Consider the following 6000-nt stretch of genomic DNA (forward strand, 5'->3'; position numbering starts at 1 on the left):
TGTCTGTTTGAATGTCAATCTCTTCCTTTCCTAGGATACTTGGTCTCTGGCCAGGGACTACAAATGGACCCAGACAAACTCTCTGCCGTCTTAGATTGGCCACGCCCCTCCGGACTCCGTGCTATCCAACGTTTTTTGGGGTTCGCCAATTATTACAGACAATTTATTCCACATTTTTCCACCATTGTGGCTCCTATCGTGGCTTTAACCAAGAAGAATGCCAATCCTAAGTCATTATAAGAAATGGCTCCAGAACGTACCGTTTGGACAATTTAAGCGCATTCGCCGTAACTGCACCTTAAATACAGACTATGTCCAACAGAGCAAATTACTGGTTAGTAGATTTCAAGCAAAGAAATACCCGAAAAAAATCGTAATTTCTGCTAAAACCAGAGCAAACAAACTGACACAATCTGACTGTCTTACCAAAAAAATTCTGACAGCAGATACACCATTAGATAAACGATGTTGTAATTTTATTACCACCTTTTCTAATAATAATAAAGATATTAGATCTATACTTGCCAAACATTGGAACATTCTTCTAAATGATCCTTTTCTACAAAAAATTCTCCCTCCAAAACCACAAGTCACCTTTCGGCGAGCACGCTCCCTAAAAAACATACTCGCCCCCAGTAATTTAAAAACTCTACAAAAGAAACCTTCCAACTTTTTACAAAAGAATGGTTGTTTTAAGTGTAACCATGCGCGCTGCAAATGTTGTGTAAATTTAATGCATATGGCAAAAGAGTTTCACTCTGCGGTCACCAAAGAGATCTTTCCTATTAAATCACATATATCTTGCGACTCCCAATATGTTGTATACCTCTTACAGTGCCCGTGTGGCCTGCAATACGTAGGCCGCACCACACAGTGTTTGAGAAACCGGATCAACAAACACCGTAGCAATGTAACCCTCAAGTACCAGCTTCACAGTGTGTCACGCCATGCTTCGCTATATCATGAGGGCGATTTTTCGGCCTTCAAGATATCTGCCATAGAACAGATTAACAAAGACGTTCCCCAGCGTTTTAATACACTCAGGCAACGTGAAAATTTTTGGATATTTAAATTACGCACACTTCAGCCCCTTGGTTTAAATGAATTTATTGAGAGTAACTTGTGAATATGGCTATGTGGAAGTAGAGAGCTTTATATAAAGGCTCCCTCTGTTTTTCCGTACCCTATGTGATGTATGTACATATATATATATTTATATATATATATGTATAAATTTGTATATATATTTATTTTTTGGACCAATGTGCGGTTTTTATAGATCTTTATAGAATTTTATATATTTTTTTTTTTTTTTTTTTTTTTTTTTTTTTTTTTATAATTATTTTTTTTTTTTTTTTTATATTTTCTCATATTATCATATTATCATTGTTTTATACATTTTTACATGAAGTCCCCTATACCATTTAATTATTCCTATTCATCACTTTTTATACATATTTTTATACATATTTTTATATACTAAATATTTATTTATTTATTTATTTGCTTATATACTTCCAGCCCGTGATATCATATACTGATTCATCCTATTTTTTACTTACGCACCCTATTGATTCTTGTTGATACAAACCTATTCTATAATAATAATATTTTTGTTAAAAATGTATAAAATTTTCATGTAATACACTCATTTCTCTATATACTAAGCAAAACTGTGCCGTTAAAATCATGCTCCACATAGTTCCCTTTACCTGATTCACACAGATCAGCGCTAAACCATGCGCTTGCTCTGTAATATATCATCTCTCCAGGACACGCTCCCCAGCGACGCGTCCGTAGCAACCTACACGCCGCATCTCCGCTCTGTTTATAAACAGAGCGGGGACATGCGGCTGTTGTTTACATGCCGTGGAGCGCACGGCAACGTTCGCAATGAGTGCGCACCAAGCCTCTATCTAATACATGAACCGGATTAAGTATTACACCTTGCTTTACATTTTCTAATAAAGCACATTTCCTTTCTTTATTTTGAAGTTACTGTTATCCCCATATATAGGTATAAAGTACATGAGTCAATCTAAAGATAAAGTTCCCAGTTTTTTTGCGTTTCTATTGCTACTGTTGTACCTCCCACCCTGAACCTGTGACCTTGCCACCATTTTGTTTCTCAATCAATGTGTGTATAAAAAGCTCTCTGTTGCACTGTACTGTACAAATCTGTCAATCTGAAGAAGGGGTATGCTAACCCCGAAACGCGTTGTTGTATACTAATAAAGCTTGAATCCCTATCCACCTCCATGAACTGGTTGTGAGATCTCTTTGGATCCCCGAGCGCCTGATGCCAGGTCAATTTTTTCAATATTTAAGCTAATCCTAAGTCATGGCCTCCTCAAGCGGAAGACACCTTTAAACGGCTCAAGTCTGCCTTTTCTTCTGCTCCCGTGCTCTCCAGACCTGACCCATCTAAACCCTTCCTATTGGAGGTTGATGCCTCCTCAGTAGGAGCTGGAGCGGTTCTTCTACAAAAAAATTCTTCTGGGCATGCTGTTACTTGTGGTTTTTTTTCTAGGACCTTCTCTCCGGCGGAGAGGAACTACTCCATCGGGGATCGAGAGCTACTGGCCATTAAATTAGCACTTGAGGAATGGAGGCATCTGCTGGAGGGATCAAAATTTCCAGTTATTATTTACACAGATCACAAGAATCTCTCCTATCTCCAGTCTGCCCAACGGCTGAACCCCCGCCAGGCCAGGTGGTCTCTGTTCTTTGCCCGGTTTAATTTTGAAATTCACTTTCGCCCTGCCGATAAGAACATTAGGGCCGATGCTCTCTCTCGTTCCTCGGATGCCTCGGAAGTAGAGCTCTCTCCGCAACACATCATTCCTCCTGACTGCCTGATCTCCACTTCTCCAGCCTCCATCAGGCAAACTCCTCCAGGGAAGACCTTCGTCTCTCCACGCCAACGCCTCGGAATCCTCAAATGGGGTCACTCCTCCCATCTCGCAGGCCATGCGGGCATCAAGAAATCCTTGCAACTCATCTCTCGTTTCTATTGGTGGCCGACTCTGGAAACGGATGTTGTTGATTTTGTGCGGGCCTGCACTGTCTGTGCCCGGGATAAGACTCCTCGCCAGAAGCCTGCTGGTCTTCTTCATCCTCTGCCTGTCCCCGAACAGCCTTGGTCTCTGATTGGTATGGACTTTATTACAGACTTACCCCCATCCCGTGGCAACACTGTTGTTTGGGTGGTCGTTGATCGATTTTCCAAGATGGCACATTTTATTCCTCTTCCTGGTCTTCCTTCAGCGCCTCAGTTGGCAAAACAATTTTTTGTACACATTTTTCGTCTTCACGGTTTGCCCACGCAGATCGTCTCGGATAGAGGCGTTCAATTCGTGTCAAAATTCTGGAGGGCTCTCTGTAAACAACTCAAGATTAAATTAAACTTTTCTTCTGCTTATCATCCTCAATCCAATGGGCAAGTAGAAAGAATTAACCAGGTCCTGGGTGATTATTTACGGCATTTTGTTTCCTCCCGCCAGGATGACTGGGCAGATCTTCTTCCATGGGCCGAATTCTCGTACAACTTCAGAGTCTCTGAATCTTCTTCCAAATCCCCATTTTTCGTGGTGTACGGCCGTCACCCTCTTCCCCTCCTCCCTACTCCCTTGCCCTCTGGTTTGCCCGCTGTGGATGAAATAACTCGTGATCTTTCCACCATATGGAAAGAGACCCAAAATTCTCTCTTACAGGCTTCATCACGCATGAAGAAGTTTGCTGATAACAAAAGAAGAGCTCCCCCCTTTTTTTCTCCTGGAGACAAGGTATGACTCTCCGCTAAATATGTCCGCTTCCGTTTTCCCAGCTACAAATTGGGACCACGCTATCTTGGTCCTTTCAAAATCTTGTGCCAAATTAATCCTGTCTCTTACAAACTTCTTCTTCCTCCTTCTCTTCGTATTCCTAATGCCTTTCATGTCTCTCTTCTTAAACCACTCATCATCAACTGTTTCTCTCCCAAACTTATTTCTCCTACTCCTGTCTCCGGTTCTTCAGACATCTTCACCGTAAAGGAGATACTGGCCTCCAAAAAGGTCAGAGGAAAAACTTTTTTTTTAGTGGACTGGGAGGGCTGTGGTCCTGAAGAGAGATCCTGGGAACCTGAGGACAATATCCTAGATAAAAGTCTGGTCCTCAGGTTCTCAGGCTCTAAGAAGAGGGGGAGACCCAAGGGGGGGGGGGGGTACTGTTACGCCGAGCGCTCCGGGTCCCCGCTCCTCCCCGGAGCGCTCGCAACATCCTCGCTATGGCAGTGCCCCGGTCAGATCCACTGACCGGGTGCGCTGCGATACCGCCTCCAGCCGGGATGCGATTCGCGATGCGGGTGGCGCCCGCTCGCGATGCGCACCCCGGCTTCCGTACCTGACTCGCTCTCCCTCGGTCCTGTCCCGGCGCGCGCGGCCCCGCTCCCTAGGGCGCGCGCGCGCCGGGTCTCTATGATTTAAAGGGCCACTGCGCCACTGATTGGCCCAGTGGTTCCAATTAGTGTCTTCACCTGTGCACTCCCTATGTATACCTCACTTCCCCTGCACTCCCTCGCCGGATCTTGTTGCCCTTGTGCCTAGTGAAAGCGTTCCTTTGTGTGCTCCTAGCCTGTGTTCCAGACCTTCTGCCGTTGCCCCTGACTACGATCCTTGCTGCCTGCCCCGACCTTCTGCTACGTCCGACCTTGCTTTAGTCTACTCCCTTGTACCGCGCCTATCTTCAGCAGTCAGAGAGGTTGAGCCATTGCTAGTGGATACGACCTGGTTACTACCGCCGCAGCAAGACCATCCCGCTTTGCGGCGGGCTCTGGTGAACACCAGTAGTAACTTAGAACCGGTCCACTAGCACGGTCCACGCCAATCCCTCTCTGGCACAGAGGATCCACCTCCTGCCAGCCGGCATCGTGACAGTAGACATCTGAAAGTATAAGTTTCATAAACTATTTGGTCAGTATGTATAAATATATGCAACCTATTAGTGTTAAAATAGCAAAAAATCATAATTTTTTTAAAATTGATTTTAAAAACATGATTTTTTGCATTGTAAAAAAAAACTACAAATTATATCGGCTTACTTTTACTACGTACATGAAGGACAACTTGTGACAAAAAAACAATATCAGAATTATCGTGATTGGCAAAACATTACCAGAGTTATTCTCTAAGAAAGACAGACATCCCCGATTTGAAAAAACAGGCCTGGTCTTTCAGGGGTGTACAGGTTTATTTGGGCTGGTCCTTAAGGGGTTAAGGATATAACTTAGAAGTTGACTTTTTGCTTTTTGTCTGTTTCAGCATTGCTCCCTTTTCCACATTGAAACCATCAGTTGACAGCTGCTGCATGATCTTATTCATAATATGTTTTCCCCACTTCCAATAAGGAATTGAGGATATTAAAGAAGAAATAGCTGTTGTTGATTTTATATTTAGTATTTTCTACATTTTATGTACACTTTTAGAATAATTATAGTGTCAGTTTTAGGGTATTGTTGCCTCGTTCTTTCCTCTGCTGGTATGTTTTATTTCTTGACTTTTTTTTTTCTTCGTTTCTATCTGGTGCCTCTAACATGACCTTTCGTGAAATCATCTCCACCCTTGTGTTTCCTTCACTACTGCTCTTCCCTCCCCCTCACAACAGTACAGAGAATGAGGAAGGAGAAACATACTTGGCTCAGCAGAATATATACAAATTATATTCTACACATAAGTCTTAAAGGAACACTGCAAACATGCCTTGTATTGATTTATAGCCTATGTCTCAAAATTGTGGCCTTCCAGATGTTGCAAAACTACAACTCCCAGCATGAATGGACTGCCATTGGGTGTCCGGGCATGCTAGGAGTTGTAGTTTTGCAACATCTGTAGGTCCACAGTTTGGAGACCACTGACCTATAAAATAGATACTTTAGGTATGTTCATACCTAAAACTACACTTTTGCAGAACAGTATGCCGATGCATACTGGCACTGGTCCCTTTGGAGTCTAATAATGGCCT

This window comes from Hyla sarda, chromosome 4, assembly GCF_029499605.1.
Source record: "Hyla sarda isolate aHylSar1 chromosome 4, aHylSar1.hap1, whole genome shotgun sequence".
In the NCBI taxonomy this organism is placed as follows: Eukaryota; Metazoa; Chordata; class Amphibia; order Anura; family Hylidae; genus Hyla; species Hyla sarda.